Source organism: Chelonoidis abingdonii, chromosome 21 (assembly GCF_003597395.2).
Source record: "Chelonoidis abingdonii isolate Lonesome George chromosome 21, CheloAbing_2.0, whole genome shotgun sequence".
NCBI classification, from domain to species: domain Eukaryota; kingdom Metazoa; phylum Chordata; order Testudines; family Testudinidae; genus Chelonoidis; species Chelonoidis abingdonii.
In genome coordinates, this window is record NC_133789.1 from 2,518,809 (window position 1) to 2,536,906 (window position 18,098).

The following is an 18,098-nucleotide window of genomic DNA, read 5'->3' on the forward strand; positions in this document are numbered from 1 at the left end:
TCTCATTTTTGGACTCTAAGGTTCAGACTGAGGAAAGTATACTATGACACACCTCTACCCTGATATAACGTGACCTGATATAACACAAATTCAGATATAACGCAGTAAAGCAGCGCTCGGGCAGGGGGCGCCTGCGCGCTCTGGCGGATCAAAGCAAGTTCGATATAATGCAGTTTCACCTATAACACGGTAAGAATTTTTGGCTCCCGAGGACAGTGTTATATCAGGGTAGAGGTGTATCTACAAAAACTCATGGAAGAAAGGAAAGATTCCAGAGGACTGGAAGAGGGCAAATATAGTGCCAATCTATAAAAAGGGGAATAAGGACCACCCGGTGAATTACAGACCAGTCAGTTTAACTTCAATCAGTTTTATCATGGAAAGTATGGGAAATATGAAAGTGGAATTACTTGTGTGAGTAAAGTTACAAGGAAAGTAGTGAAAACAGCTATGCAAAAAAGGCTTAATTTTCATAGGTACTGACTAAAAGAAAAGTGTCATATCAGGTCTTGAGGTGAGTTTATTTAATGTTCTCTTTCTAGAAAGTAATTCTGATAGTCTATCTGAGATAAAGAATGGCCATTTCAACCACCTGCAGAACATAACAGGGGTGATTTTCAAAAGCTAGCGTCCATCAAACTTAATTCCTCTTAAATCCTGAGAGGCTTTTGAAAATCTTCCCATCAAGTCCTTCTGTAATACGGAAGACAAGTTGTCAAAGGTTAAGGATTAGAATGCACAAGGAACTTCAATGCACTGGATGACGCTGAACCTCAAGAACCACCTGGAAGATGGAAATCACCACTGACTTTAGCTGCTGGAGGCAGAGAAGAGCAAACAGGAAAATAGAATCACTTAAACTTTGAAACTGAAGATTCAAGATAGACCAGAACTTCCTGTAAATAAAATTCTTCATGATTAGCTCAGACTTCTTCCCACCCCGGATAGCTCAAATTCAGTTAATAGAGACATGAGACCTTTATAACATTAGGAAATAGGAACCATTATTATAATAGAATTGGAACACTGAAACTCAGTGATGTCCACACCCTCGATCTACAAAAGTCCCTGAAGGTTTGCTGGGAGATGCCCATTCCTGTGGATGAATCATTTGGAAAAAGGAAGGATCTATCAACAGGAAAACAAGGACAGGGAAAAAAATGGGAGGCCTGTACACCCCTAGCACAGCTAAGAACTTGTACTTTCTGAATTATTAAGCAGAACCATTTTAATTAGTGGCTTCATTTGTCAACTTGGTTTAGTGGTATCCAAAATAATTTACGATCTGACTGGTTTTTCACTGTTTCATCACATTTCATTCCTCAATGTAAAATTTAGCAATTTTAAAAAAGTTGGTATTGCTAAATTGACATGATCTACATGCACAAGCTATGCTTCTCTCTCATGGCTGCTGATCTCAACTAGTTGTTTGTAAAATGCCACATCAGATGCCAGTGTTAACTGATTTATAATTGAAGTTCAAGGTCCTTTTAATGGACAACCAGTACATGGTTGACAAAGTAACAAGTCATGCCATGTTAAGACAGGTGTATCTCTTTCTTTTATACATAATGAAAAAGGCCTCCTAAAATGCTTTGAATGTGCATTATAAACTCAAAGGCGTACAAGCAGTAAAAATAATTAAAGAAAAAGCAGTTCCAACAATTGTCTGGACTTTATGGGTAATTTATCTGAGTTTTCTACTAAAGATATAGTATATTAAGTAAACTCCACATCACATAGGTACATTTAATTTATGTTCATGGATGATATGTATGATCAATACACCATTTTGCAAATATTTATGTTTTCATTTAGCTTTTTACCATTCTCTTGACATTAGACTTGCCAGATTAGATTAGACAAGAATCAGAAGAGGTCCCTGACCTGGACTGGAATGCTCTGAGCTATGACGAGGGATCAAGAGATACAAATAAAATTCAGTTTACAGAACTATCTAGTTTTCCTATGAAATTTTTCTACATTTGGATAGGAGAACATTATGAAGCAAGCTTAAGCTTTTGAGAAAAGAGACACTGTCAATTAATGGTAATTCTCTCTTGATAAATATTATTATTCAGTGCTGTTGGAGGCGGGCTCAAATCTGTTTCCTGCTTGATGGGAGCAACAGAATAAAAGCCCTTCTGACTACATTTCTGGAGGAAAGGGAGCAATTCTTAACAATGAAATTTCATCTTGAGTCCCACTGCTTGTAGCAAAGAAGCCATCTTCTCGGGCCAATTTTGTACCAGCCCTGGTGACATTTTGAGAAGTATGCAGGTTGCTCTCAACTCCACTTGCTCAAAGGACTGTCCACCAGCTGATTATACCCAGAGCACATCACACTCTGGCTAAACCACTAATATATCTCTATTTGCCCCTGATATGCCCCCACAAGTAGGAAGGTGTGAAAGTAAAATGAATTATATTGTAAGAATAGAAAGGATTAAAGAAATGTTGTTTGTACCTTTAAGCAAAACTATTGGAATGTTGCAATCCAGGTGTCAGGAATACAGACCTTAACATAGAACAATTGCACCGTTTAAGGGCAATTGGTGAAGTATTAGCCTTAGAACGATAACAGTTAGTAAGGAAGTGGAATATGCATGCTGTGCCCCAGGTGATTTTTACTGTTTTTGCTTTCTTTGTCACTTTGTCTAATTCCCACTCTTTTATCTGTATAAATAAGACTGTTTAGACCTTGCATGGCTGCTCACATTATCTGGGTGTATTAGCAGAGTGCTGTGCTAATAAAACAGAGTGGTCTGACAAACTGTGAGTCCTGAGTGTAACTTTGACAAAGGGAAAGAGGTGCAGATGTCAGCTATAGTGGAGCTACATCTACTGAGCAATCCCCTTCACACTGCTTGAGTGACACAAAGGGTGTGGTGCAGTGGGGCTTGGGGCTCAGAGAGCATCTGGACCATAAACTGACCAGTGTCTAGGAAACAACATATTTCTCACTCCATCTCTGAAAATGTTACTGAAGTGAGTACCTGGTTTCTGGAAGCCTGAATGGCCTAAGAGAAGGACATCACAGACTTCCAAAAGGTTTTAAAATAAAAATGTTTGAGGGTTTCATGAGAAAGCAAATGACACAGCAACATTTTATTTGAGGGAGCGGAATGTCACTCACATCTGCCCAGTGGTTGTATCTGTATCAGTGTCCAGACCCTATTTCTCCATTTCACAATAAGCAGACATATTTAGAACAATCTCAGAGATGCATGATCTTTAGGCAGACGAGCTGCATAGTGCAATACTGGGGTGAGTTTTCTGCTCTGTTGGAGGTACCCTTAAATAAGGTATTAACAAAGGTCTCTTCTTTTGATCTCTAGAGGTTTTGCTAAATGGAAGTTAAAGGCTACCATGGCACTTACCAAAAAGAGTAAGGAATGTCTAATCCACTGGTAAACATTAATTCAGCTTCTAATGTGCACAGTGATATGTAAACAATTGCAGACTACATAATAGCTGTTCCTGCTGCTTACAAAATCATTGCAATATATTTGTACTTTAAACTCAACACTTTTTATGTAGTGTTTGAGATTATGAAGGTAATTCTCACAGCACTTTAAACATTTAGATGTAAGAATCCTTAATCCCTTTGTCTACTGGATAGTGTGAACAGATGTTTAAGATGTAAAAAACATGAGTAATATATATAAGACTACTATGACAAAGTACATTTGCTTCAACTGGAACCAGCTGCTTTCTTAGCCATGCTCAAGTCCCAGCATGGATTTCTTCCTGTAAAATAATGTCCTAATTACACCACAAGTGGCTGATTTAAGAAGACATGCGGAGGACTCTAGTGATGAATATATATGTAAAACAAGTGGGTTAGAGTGATTTGGACAAGTCCCAAAAGGAAAATACTTGGTTTTAATACCCATACCTCACAAATGGCATGCAGAAACCCATAGATGTTAAAAACAACAACAAAAAAATACCAATTAAAATGTTTGTGAACCTCCTTCATTCCCTGACTCAGTCCAAGGGTCCTTTCCCTTTAGCTTCATAGTCTTTTATAGAAAAAAAACACTGCTTGACATTCTTGTAGATGGTATTAAAACAGGTATTCACTGTCCTTTTTTGGAAGAAAAAGAGAAAAGGTTAATTAAGATGCCCTAAGCTGTTACTGTTGTCACTGAAGTCCGACCCTGTCTCAAAAGAACAGCAAAGGTAGAAAAGGCAGCATCTTCTGTCTGTGGTGCAGACGTTCGCTTGCAGCACTGCATTTGGTGATTTCAACCACAAATATTTCCTCCTATTTCTAGAATCTTTCAGCTCATTATTATGCCATCCCATGACTTTACCAGGGGCTCTGTAGACCTCTTATCACAGTTCTTTTAACTTAAACATTCAATTTATGCTAATCTTTGTCTCTAACTTCTCCTTACTTTTACAAAAAAGCAATTTTAAACAAATGATTTGGACTTTTGTTATCTTGGATAATTTAGAGCATGGAACTCTGAACCAGGGCTGCTGAGAGCAGGTTCAGGCCCAGGTGAAATTTTCTTTTCGGGCCCCCCGGCAAGGGTGGACTGGCTAAACAGGGCCAATGAAGCCAGGGAAGCCGGGCTCCGGGCTCCCTTCCGGACCGCCGGGCCACGGTACTTTGTACCGGCTTCCCCCCGCTCTCCTCAGCCCTGCTCTGAACAATACATCCTAGTCTATATGTTCAGAGGAAGAGCTGCCCCTATAAACTACATGGATTATTGCTTCCTGAAGTTGCCATTGAGTAGAGCACTTGCTTTGTTCTTAATTTACTTCAATACACGGTACTTCTTGGTCACAGCTGGCACGAGTAATAATCATTCTGCGCATTAGATAGAGATGTGGCATTTTGAGGATGCACTATTTGGACTAACATACATGTGGGAAATAATTTGCTTATAGGGTGGAGAAGTGTCCCAAGTTCTCTTCTCCCCTCACCTCACAGTACAAATATTTAATTTAAAGCAGTTGAAAATCATATAACTTGGTGAAGATTAGAACTGAACACTATCTTGGTATTACATGTTAGCTTGCTATAAAATATATAGGAAATTGCTACAGAGCTGGCACTGTTACATATCTAAGCTGCCCCACTCCATGCCACATCAGCGTATGAAGTGTCATTATTAGAATCATAGAATCATAAAATATCAGGGTTGGAAGGGACTTCAGGAAGTCATCTAGTCCAACCTCCTGCTTACTTTAAGAATAATTTTAACAGGGTTTCAGGTGACTGGGAACCATGGTACACCAGAGATAGTGTTACAGCAAAGAGCAGATAAAGAAGGATAAAACAGAGCATAATAAAACAGCCATTTTCTTGTTGCATGTCAGCTACACTCCATATGTGGCATACTAATCAATATGAAACACATGGTGATCGATTCCTAATTCAGAGGAAAAACAAATAGCACTATGTTTGCTGTTCCTACTCAAAGGGTTCCCTACCCATATTTGTGATTAGGTCTTAACTACACTATAAATAGTCTCTTATTTCCTAAGAAGCTTTTTCCTGCACCATTTCTCATTGTGCAAGAACCAACTTAGCATATATTGAGAGAGAGAGAGAAACCTTCTCCCAGGCTGACATTTAGAAAGGTAGAAGGAGAACAGCAAAGAGATATGTTGCAATATTGAACAAGGAACCCCTTCTCCCCTGAATGCATATTTACATAGGGAGTCTTTTCAAGACTGCATCAGTGAAGTTCTTCAGTATACAAAAGTCCAACCTAAGAAGTGGACTGAGATCAGCAACTCATTTCACACAAGTCACTAATAGGCAGCAGAGAGCTATGACTTTTGTACACGATCAACCTGGGCAACTATCAAAGGCTGAGATGAAAGGTTCTATACTCTATTATCAATTCCCAAAGTCAGCCAGTTTTTGGTTTATCTCTTTACAATAAAAGAAAAGCATACTTTACACACAAAGAGGTGCATGAATATAGGACTGAGGAGAGGCGTGTCCCCTTTCTTGCACTTCAGTGGGTTGGTTAGTAACTAAATGAGTAATACTAAATGGCAGGCACATGTTAGCACACTCCTACATGAGTCATCCTCATTGCCTTCTAAAATATAGTTAACTTCAGTCACACAGGTAAAATTTCGTCAGGAAATTAAATAATCCCTGAATGTTTCTGTGAACACCTTATTTCACTAGACACAAACCACTCAGTCTGTGCAGCTCCTTTCCCTGAAAGTAGTTGCTGTATATTAAGTGTAGCCTGTTTTTACAGAATACTCAGGAGTGAAACATACTGGGAGGGAGAGAAAAAGATAGAAGCATGTAGTATATTAACACCCAGAAAAAGGTTTAATTGTAAATTTCAGAAGTTGCTAGGAAACAATGTTCCACCTTCAGGATCACCAATCACCCAATGAGAGTTATTCTGATGAAGTAATACATCTAACTTGAATTTGCATTGATTGGTTGACTTACTCTCAGTTCCTTTTGGTGGTTTGAACTGTACCCTGCTTCCGCAATTAAATTTCTCTTAATAAACACTATTGTTAATGTTCCCATTTGCCTTTAGATTCAGAAATAACTATTACTACAAATGCCCCAGGATGAGAGAGAAATGGTCAGGGGAGAAAGAGAAGAGAATGGTGGGAAAGAAAAGAGGAGTAGTAAAAAGAAAGAAATGAAGTGGACAGAGACAGGAGGAAGAGAAAGACAACTAATAAAGGCGAGCGCATGTTTTAATTCCAGCAGGTAGGACTGCTGTTTTTATGGCCCGAAGCCTCAGCTGCAGTGACACTACTTTGAGCCACACTGCTGGTAGCTACTAATCTAAAGCCTACATATCTGCCCATGGAAGGATCCCCCAGTTAAGGGGGGTCCTTTGGTGGGGCAAAGCCTGGTCTGACTGAAATCTATGACAAAACTCCAATTGATTTCAATGGAGCCAGGATTTCACCACTGGTATCGCACCCCATCATGGCTGCTCATATCGGACTATAGCAGAAGGGACATGACCAGAACTTTCCTACACTTCACTGATCTCCAGATGACATGGGGCAGCCTTCAGATATTTTATCAGTGGAGTAACTGTTAATTTCTACAGTTGTGAGAATCAGGCTCCCCTATTTTAATAATTTCAATGAAGATAAACAACTGGACCAAAATAAGGATAAAAAGGATCAATATTACTTAAATATAATTCTCCAGTTTTTTCATATCATCTTACGGTACTGTTAGGCTGGAAGGTGTTAATGGCTGCCATTAGTCACACCTGGTGTACTAAGCCCTCTTCATTCAGGCTAAATGGAAGGAGCAATGAAATGCCCCTTTGTATAGTGTCATGGGTTCCACTTGGGGGCCAGCATGCCTAGTGCACAGACCATGGCTAGATAGCCCTTCCACCAATTTGTAGCAGGGTCCACTCAGAGGCCTGCAGGCAGGCCGTGGCTTGACAGTCTTTCCACTCCCAAAGTCCTGGGATAGGTTTCCCTGATGATCAGTGGGCTAGCGGTCAAGCTGTGGTCCATCACTCCTCAGACAGGAAGGGCAAGAGAGAAGAAAGCAGGGGGACCCAGGCTTTTCCTCTCTACTGTGTCCGAGCCCAGGGCCCAAGGGAGAGAGGCACAGAAACCTCTTCATTGTGCACCTGATCGGCCTTCATTGGGCTGCTTCAACCCCCCTCGCTCTCTTTTCAGTTTGGGACATGGTGACAGCCCCCACCCCCCAGGGCCGGCACCAGGGTTTCTCGCGCCCTAGGCGCACGGCCATTTCGCCGCCCCCCACGCTGATCCCGCGGCTCCAGTGGAGCTGCCGCAGACATTCCTGTAGAGGGTCCGTTGGTCCGTGGCTCTGGTGGAGCTGCCGCAGGCATGCCTGTAGGAGGTCCACCAGAGCCGTGGAAGCAGTCGACCATCCGCAGGCATGACTGCGGCAGCTCCACCAGAGCCGCGGACCAGGGGACCCTCTACAGGCATGCCTGTGGCAGGTCAAGCGGAGGCGGCCCCCGCCCCCCCCCCCCCGGCAAAATGCCACCCCCTCAATAATCCTGGCACCCTAGGCAATTGCCTAGGCTGCCTAAATGGTAGCGCCGGCCTTGCCACCCCCACCCTAGCAGAGAATTCCAAATCAATTGCAGCGGCTCAGTTGGTCAAATAAGTATTCCCCAGTTCTCTTCCCAAAGTTCAGCTATCGTCTCTCAGCAGGAAGCGACGGGGAAAAGGGCCAAGGCCTACTCTCCCAGCTGGGGTGTTACCAACAGTGACAGACCCCTCTCCTGTGAATCACTCTGTCCCCAGAAGCTGCAAACTGGCTTTCTCCCTTTCAGGCAGCCTTTCCTTCTCTCTCCTCATTGCTAGACTGTCAGAATTCCCTTCTGACTTTGAGCAGATCCTCCAACTGGAGCATGCTCTGCAGCTGCTGAGGGGCAGGGCCTTCTTGGCCTAGTGCTGCTCTTTCACTTCCTTAGTCTCCATGTAGGGTCTGTAAATCCCATCACATGTAGTAAGAGATGAAATAATAGAAGCCACTGCCCAAGGCCTTGGAAGCACAGCAAGGCCTGAGGAGAAGCTGAGCCATGTGGGCCGAGGGTCCCTGGGGTCAGACTAGAAATGCAGGGGCTGGAAGACTGCTTGGTTGCAGCTGTGTGTGTGAGTGTGAGGCCTTGTCTACATGAACGTTTAGCGTGAAGCAAGCTGAGGTGTAAATCTACCTTGTAGTAGTCTGCTGTGAACTAAGTGTCCGTGTGGACCCTGCTGCTGGGCACTAACAATTTCCTAGTGTCCTCTGAACTACTCTCGTTTCAGAGCAAGAGAAACAGTGGAGAACATGGCCTTGAGAGGGAGCAGAGAAAGAGTTCTTTGGGGCACAGGACTCGCTGGAAAGGCAGGCTGGGAAATTGTGAGCAAGGAAACTATCTCCCGTTGATTATAACTGTGTTCACAGAAACAGAACTTTGTGAACATTCTTTGCAAATAAAAAAATTGCACCCAAAAAAATACCAGACTCATATAATCCATTACTTCTTATCCTGTTCTCAGTGGATAAGGAGAACAATGTATCACCATTGTTGAAAAATTGCTTAATCAATTGTTTGACCACACTTTGGTTTTTAAATATACACAAGAGACCAATACACCAACGTCAGGTTTATTGCTATAAGCCAACAACAATGTAGTACAGGGAAAAGGTTTGATACAATATCAGCTTCCAGGAAACTGTCTTGTGCGGCTTTGTTACATTCACCTTATGCAGAAGCTGTGCTCCCAGCCATATCCACTTCAGTTGGTAATATTTACAGAATGATTTTACAAGTTACACATCTCTTTACAGGGCACTAAAATTCACACCATCTGTTTGTCACAGTTCCTTAACTTGTTGTTCTGTTACTTTCCTTATCTTTGTTTTGGATACTACTGCAGCACCGATAGGACAATTGACTGTAGATGGCTCTGTTTTACTTGTAAGTCTTCTGTATACATGTGTGCTGGCAAGTGGGTAATGAAGTCTTACAGTGACATGTGATATGTCACCTGAACTGGAATCCATCTTTAACCTAGTGCTTTTCCATTTAGGAGGGGTGGGAACCCAGAGAGGGACAAAGGATTCCCACTTTATGCAAAAGATATATAAGAACAAAGGGGGCTGCAATAATGAGAAATCTCCAAGCTACCACTTGAGCTGGAACAAGAGCTGTACCAGGGGAAAGGCTGTGCCCACCAGGGCCACCCGGGGAGGGGGGGGCAAGTGGGGCAATTTGCCCCAGGCCCTGGGCCCCGCAGGGGCTCCCATGAGAGTTTTTCAGGGCCCCTGGAGCAGGATCCTTCACTCGCTCCGGAGGCCCCGGAAAACTCTTGCGGGGCCAGGGCTCCCGGAGCTTCTTCTGCTCCAGGTTGTTGTCAGCAATTGAGCTGCGGGGGGCCCCTCCGCTCCAGGGCGGAAGGATCCCCCGCCGCTGAATTACCACTGAAGCAGAACCCATCGCCGAAGTGCCGGGTCTTCGGCAGTAATTCGACAGGGGGTGGCCCCCGCCACGGGTCTTCAGGAAGGACTCCCCCGCTGGCGAATTATCGCCAAAGACCCCAGGCCTCCTGAATCCTCTGGGTGGCTCTGGTGCCCACATTGGAAGGTGTCCAGATAGAAGCTTATTGAAACATCTGAGGGTGAGATTTCACCTGTAATAATTTTCTTACTGTATTAGGCATAGACGCGTGTTTTATTTTATTTTGTTTGGTAATTCACTTTGTTCTGTCTGTTATTACTTGGAACCACTTAAATCCTACTTTTTGTATTTAATAAAATCACTTTTTACTTATTAATTAACCCAGAGTATGTATTAATACCTGGGGAGGGGAGGCAACAGCTGTGCATATCTCTATCAGTGTTATAGAGGGCAAACAATTTATGAGTTTACCTTGTATAAACTTTATATAGGGTAAAACGGATTTATTTGGGGTTTGGACCCCATTAGGAACTGGGCATCTGGGTGTTGGAGACAGGTACACTTCTTAAGCTGTTTTCAGCTACGCCTGCAACTTTGGGGGGATGTGCTTCAGACTTGGACCTGTGTCTGCAGCAGGCTAGCGTGTCTGGCTCAGACAAGGCATGGCTCTAAAGTCCCAACCTGGAAGGGAAAGCTGGGGCAGGAGTAGTCTCAGCACATCAGTTGGTAGTTCTCAAGGGGGGTTTCTGTGATCCAACCCATCACAACTACCATTCCAGGTATTGGTCTGTGAAGGCAACTTCCAGGTTTGTACAAGGGTAGAACAATCATATATCTTGTCATCTTCTTTCGGGATATTCCAGTATTGGCTTGTGATAATAACCTGTTGCTATGGTAAAATACTCATATGTCCTGATCCTGACAAGTTTCCTATCTACTTAAGTAAAGGCTTATTTCTGCTAATGCAAGGTGCTGTGGAATATTTAGCATAAATCAACAGGATTATAGTAAAGGTATAGGCCAATTTAGGCTATATAACTGCCGTGATGTGCTTACTGCTATTGTGCTTCATGCCTACTAATATGCATATGGTACGGATAATACATATTATTAATGACATATATAAATATATGCTAGCCAGTATATACTGGTCAACTCTTCTTTATGACAACTTTCTATGTGATGAAGACTGTCATCATATTCCATTCAGTTTTCTGTTCTCTAAAGTGAACAAACCCAATTTTTTCAGTCTTTCCTCAGGAATCATGTTTTCTAGACTTTTAATCATTTAGTTGCTCTCCTCTGGCCTTTACTGAAGTGTGATGCCCAGAACTAGACACCGTGCTCCAGCTGAGGCCTTATCAGTGTTGAGTTGAGTGGAAGAATTACTTTTAGTGTCTTGTTTTCAACACTCTCACCAATAAAACCTCCTGCGGGAGTTCAACCTGGGTTGTAATGTAAGAAGCAAAATACGGTTACTATGTTGTAGTCTATTACCTGGCAGGACTGGAATGAGGGTTGATGCCCTAAGAAAGATTTTATGTTGGGATCTGTAGATAAGTTTTCTTTGTTAAACACACTGAGAACATTATACTACAGAGACCTGACTTTTTTGGTTGGACACTCACACCCAAATAGAAGCCTCCTGAAGGAACTCAATTCTATGTTTCACTTGTTTAACATGGTACTTAAACTCTGGACTTTGCTCCAGCTTCTAGGCTTGTTGGCTGGGGCTTGTCCCCCTCCAGCCGGCGGGGAGACAGACCACCTCGCTGCGTTGGTCAGGTGTGTTGGGAATTAGCATGGTCCTGCAGCAAACAGCCAGTATTAGCCGGCCTCAGGCCTTGAGTCAGGGAGGGGGAACAAACAGTCACTAGCTCAGGCCGAGACTGAGCAAACAGTCAGTATTATCAGGCCCAGGCCCTGGATCAGAGTGGGGCAACAACCAGTAGTAGGCCCCAAAGGCCTGGGAGCAGGGCCGGCTTTAGGCCGATTCAGCCGATTCCCAGGAATCGGGCCCCGCGCCTTAAGCGCGTTTTAATTTTTTGTTTCTTACCGGGGCTGCAGTCTGCTCCGGGGTCTTCCATGGCCCCGCTCCCCTGACCAAAACGCCGCGGGAGCGAGGCTGCCCCACAGCCCGGCTCTCCCAGCTGGAGCCCCGGCCGGAGCGCGGCAAGCCCCGCAGCCCCGCTCCACTCACCCGCCTGGAGCCTCGGCCAGAGCCAGGCAAGCCGCCCTGCGGTCTCTGCTGGAGCCCCGACCAGAGCAGGGCAAGCCTCCCTGCAACCCCGCTCTCCCCGCCGGAGCCCCGGCCGGAGCGGGGCAAGCCCGCCGCCCCCCGTGCTCTTCCCGGCCGGCCCGGCCGGAGCGGGGCAGCCCAACGCCCCCCCCACCCACCCGCTCTACCGGCCGGAGCCTCGGCGGACGGGGCAAGCCCCGCCGCCGCCCCCCGCTGCTTCCCGGCCGGGCCCCGCCGGAGCGGGGCAAGCCGGCCGCAACCTCGCTCTCCTGGCTGGAACCTGGCCGGGTGCAAGCCTACTCTGCAGCCCCGCTCTCCCCGCGGGCCGCCGCCGCCCCCCCCCCCCCCCCTCCGCTCACCCGGCCGGAGCCCGCCCGAGGGGGCAAGCCCCGGCCGCCGCCCCCACCCAGCACCCCCGCTCTCCCGCCGAGCCCGGCTGGAGCGGAACTCCCCTGCAACCCCGCTCTCCCGCCGGAGCCCGGCCGTGAGCGGGGGCAACGCCCGCCGCCCCCCACCCAGCCCCCACCCACCCGCTCTCCCCGCCGGCGCCCGGCCGGAGCGGGGCAAGCCCCGCCCTGCCGCCCCCCGCTCTCCCGGCGGAGCGGGGCAAGCCGCCCGCAACCTCGCTTCTCCTGTGGAGCCCTGGCCCGAGTGCAAGCTCTACTCTTGCAGCCCTGCTCTCCGCTGGAGCTCTGGGCCTTTTATAGCCCACAGCCCTGGGTACGGGGGGCCCAGCTGCCCTCTGCACCTCTCTTTAGCTACAGAGCCCCTCTGCCCCATGTATTTCTCAGGGCTTCTGCAGCTATTTAAAAGGTCCGGGGCGGGGGGAGAGCAGGGCCCGGCCCTTAATAATCTCAGAGCCCTGGGATAGCAGAGACCTTGGGGCTATTTAAGGCGGGCTCAGCTGCTCTGCCACCTCTCGTTCTTATAGGTACGGAAGCCCGCCTTGCCCCCTTGTTTCTCAGGCTCTCGCGGCTATTTAAAAGGCGGTGGGCAGGAAGCGGGGAGCCCCAGGCCTATAAACTCAAGCTCGGATACAGGACCTGGGGGCTATTAAAGGGCAGGGCTCCACTGCCTCTGCTGCAACCCTGCCTGCCCCTGCCTGCAGCCAACTTGCCCCCCGTGCCCACAGCCAGCCCTGCCAACCCCTCTCTCTTCCAGCTCACCCCCTACAAACCCTTTGGCCCTTGCTCAAAGCCACAATCCACACCACAAGCCTCCACACAATCCTGCAGACTACCTCCACCAGCCCTGCACTCCCCTGCCCTGTTCCTCCATCCTGCTGCACCCCCTGCCTGAAGCCAGGCCATTCCACACTCTTTCAGCCCTCCAATCCTGCTGATTCCCTGCTGGCCTGCCGTGAAGCCAGCCCACCACACCCTGTCTCCGCTCCTCTACTCCCTTGCCTCCTTGCAGCTGACCTTCCTCCAGCACTCCCTTGCCCCCAACCAGCCTCATTTCCATCTGTCTGCAGATTCCCAGGGCAGTAACCCTGCACCTTGCTCAGGAGGGGCAGGCAGCTGGACCCAGTGCATCCAGAGCGTGCGGGCCCCACATGAACTGGCAGTCATAATAGCATCACGCCATCATATGATGCAATTTACATAATATATAATTGTATTATTTATATAGTTATGGAAAGTAAATAATACATGGAAGAAATAAAAGGCTTTTTTTTTTTTTTTAGTCATCCCTGCCAGGGCCCCACCGAAAATGTTCGAATTGGGCCCCACACTTCCTAAAGCCGGCCCTGCCTGGGAGAGGGGGAGACTGCCACCCACGAGTCGGGTGGCAGGGGGGACGCAGGCCCACCCACTCCACTGCATCCCAGCCCAGAGCCCTAGCAGCGGCAGAAGACCCACTGCTGTGTCAGTGGGAATCCTGGCTGCAACACACTGACATGGACTCTGGCAGTGCCGCAGCCAGACTAGAGTCGGGTTCCCCCAGGCTACTTCCTTCCTCCCCCTCTAGAGGTACTTGAGTCACAGTGGTGTCCTCCCCGGGGAGTCTAGTACCATACGCTCCTCAGAATAGCTGGCACACGGTAGGCTTGGCAATTCCTCGGGGTAACTGGCACACGGTAGGCCTGACAGTGTCTCTGGGCTCGGGCTAGCTTCAGGTGGTATCAGTTGGCTGCCGATCAGCATGGTCTCCCCACCAGGAGCTATGCCACAAGTATCTGGTTGCTCCGGCGGCTGAGAGCCAAGTGAGCTCTGGGGGCGGGTTTTTATACTTCCTGTCCTGTGTCCTGACCGCTGAGGGGCAGGCACAGGGTTTTCTGGCTCCACCCACTTTAGCATCCAGAGAGGCTCATCCCCCTCTGGGGTGGCGGAGAGCCAGACCGCCTCACTACACAGCTATTAGAACAAGTGCTATTTGCTGACTTATTTTTTGGGGAGGAAGGGTGGGAAGTGTCTATTAAAGCAATAATCATTTTATCCAGCTATTCATTTTAAACCAGTCTGGTCTGAGATGGAGGACTGGTCTTGCAGTAGCAGACTTCTAGACACCCAAAGATCCTACACTAGGTTAATCCTCAGAGCCATAGCATCTTCAGCCAGCAAAGCATGAAAAGTATCTCTGCCACTCTTTCCTTCCCATCTTTTGCACTGTCCTGGGGAGATGTGGAAAAGATGGGAAGACATATACTAGAGACTGTGCCCAGCTTGGCAAAAGGTCATTCACAATCTCACATCCCAGGTCCCAACACACAGAGGGGTTGCAGCTCACTCGTGGGTTTTTTTTTGTTGTTTTTTTTTAAACTCTTTCCAGATGCAAAGAGGTCAATCATTAGACCATCAAATAAATTTTCAATGAGTAAAGGTATTTCTGAATGCAGGAGCTACTCTGCTAATCCAGCGTCTGTGATATAAACATAAGAACATAAGAATGGCGCTATTGGATCAGACCAAAGGTCCATCTAGCCCAATATCTTGTCTTCCGACAGTGGCCAGTGCCAGATGCCCCAGAAAGAATGAACAGAACAGGTAATCATCAAGTGATCCATCCCCTGTTGCTCATTCCCAGCTTCTGGCAAACAGAGACTTGGGACACCATTCCTGCCCATCCTGGCTAATAGCCATTGACGAACCTACAAAGTACATTCGGATCCGATGAAGTGGGTATTCACCCACGAAAGCTCATGCTCCAAAACGTCTGTTAATCTATAAGGTGCCACAGGATTCTTTGCTGATTTTACAGATCCAGACTAACACGGCCACCCCTCTGATACTTGAAACAGTAAGGGAATTATTATACCACCAACAGGAAAAAAATCATTCAGGAACACAGCTACCCCCTCTTTGTGGCCTTTGCTGAAAGAGTTGAGGGTCAGGCCATATCTTCACAGACAATTTCAGAATGGGCCTCCTCATTTTTAAGAACATGTTATAAGTTAGCCAGGTTAGATCCACCTAGCCAAATTAGGGCTCATTCCTCTAGAGCTCAGGTACCCTTTGCTGCTGCCTGTTTGAAGAATATCGCTATTTATGAAACTGTAAATTAGCTATGTTGATTTCAGTCCACACCATTACACGACACTTCTGTTTTGCAGAGATTCTCAAATCAGATGCCTGCTTTGGTAGGACTACTTTGCAATCATTGTTTAAGTAGGACTCCTACTGTCCATCTCCAAGGAAACAGATAACTGGTTGTTAGTTACAATGACTGGAATCCATGTGGACAATCACTAGAAGAGGAAAGAACAGTTACTTACAATACAGTAACTGTGGCTCTTTGAGATGTGTTGTCCACATGGATTCCACAACCTGCCCTCCTTCCCTTCTACTACAGAGACCTACTCGTCCGGGATTCTGTACTGGTGAAGGAACTGAGGGATGGTTGCACCTGCTCCACTCTTTATGTCTCTGTGTGGGGAGGGGGTGACATAGGGACATTTAAGGCCCAAGTAATAAGACGTCAATTTCATAGTAGAGGGCAGATATTAGATGGTGAAGGAGAGGGAGGAGGTGTGGTCAGAGTGGACTGTGCTCTACCTATGTTTAACTGGCAGGCTGTCCTTAATGGACTGTTGTGCTCTGGCAGCTCCTAGGTTACTCTAACCTGCACCTGGGGCCAGGCAGAGAATCAGGAAGCAACAGCTAGCTCTCTGGTGGCTTCCTTCATAGATTGGCCCTAAATTTAAACATTTTAAGTACATTTTGAGAATCTGCACTTCCCTCATACTTTTTGATCATCACATAAAGTGCAATTTTCAAAATCTGAAAGTTTTCCAACCCAATCTGAACAATATTTAAAATATTATTGCATGTTAACTTTTTACACAGGGATGTCCTGCCCTCATCAATGTGAATTACCTTTGGACTTCAACCCTCTGTGTGTGTGACTGATATGTGTAAATGACGGAAGACTATTTATGAGAGTTGAAGTCAAGGTAAACTAATCAAATCTCTTAGGCAGTAACTATGGAAACCAGCAATAGATCTTTATCTGTTTATTAAAAACATAATATCTGAGAGGAGTGGAGAAGCTACTATAACAGAGTTCATACTTATGAGTCCTTATTTTGAGTGCAGCAGGTGTTTGAGTCAGAATAACTTCACTTGGCTAATTATTCCACTGATTGTCTGGCAGTGGCTTGTGTGAAAGTAGAATGAATTATATTGTAAAAATAAGAATGGATTACAGAAATGTTGTATGTACCTTTATGAAATGTTGAAATACAGGTGTCAGGAAAAGAAACATTAGGCATAAACAATCAGTCCATTTAAGCTAATGGTGAAACATTAACAGGAGATCGGTAATAGTAAGGAAATAAGATATACATGTCTAGCTCAGGTAAATTTATCAGATTCTGCTTCCTTTGTTATCTTGTTAAGTTCTCGCCCTTTTATCTGTATAAATAAGATAGTTTGTGCTCACATTATCTGAGTGTTATTAGCAGAGTGCTGTGCTAATAAAACAGAGTGGTCTGACAAACTGTGAGTCCTGAGTCTGACTTTGACACTTGTAATATCCAAATTACAGAACACAATGCATCAAGTATTCTGCATATTTCGAGCAATAACTAACTTTGCAAGTTACACAGGCCCAGATCCACAAAGGGACTTACGCACCTAGAAATTCACTGGAACGATACTGTGATCCACGCTGTCAAGGATCCCTGTACAATGAATAGGGGGTGATAGGTATCTCAGAATATAATCCACAAAAGCCTGCACACTAAGCAGGGAGCCACAAAAGCTACCCAACAGGAGATGCCCAGGGAAGAGATGTGTCTTAAGCATTCATCTGTGGTACGGGAGACCCAGGTTTAAGAGACCACAGGACTCTTTGCTGCTCTTACTGTTCCAAGTGTCTGAAATTTAGCTTCTGCCCAGCTGATTGAGGTTTGGGGAAGAAAACTGGGAGAATAATGAATTGGTTCACATGGAACTCTGAAACAACTTTGGCCAGAAATGTCAGATAAGGCCTAACAGAAACCTTGTCCTTATGAAGCATTGTAGAAGAGGGACCTCCCTTGAAGACCTGAATCTCCCCTACCCTTCCAGCTTATGTAATAGCTACTAAAAAGGCAGTCTTCACTGATAGAAACCTGCTCCCTATGCCACCTAAGGGGTCAAAGTAGGGACCCATCAACACAGTTGTTACAATGTAGAGGTCCCAAGAGAGAGGGGGCTCCGAAACAGGGGGAAAATATGAATAAAGAGGATGAGAAAATACAGTATTGCCCTGGATTGCAGAGTAATGTGCAGATATTGCTGCTAAATGGCCCCTTACAGAACTGATAAGAAAGTACCAATTGTTTCTGGGCTAGCACATATTCCAATATTAGTGAAATCGGTCGTGTCCAAGGAGACTGCCAGATGTAATAATATTGGGCCTGGGTGTATGATGTGACCATGGTTCTGTGAGACTGTCAGACAAAGCAGGCAAAGTAATCGGGGATTACACTGAGAGATTCACCATATCCAAACACCAGAACTGCTTTGCCTATGCAG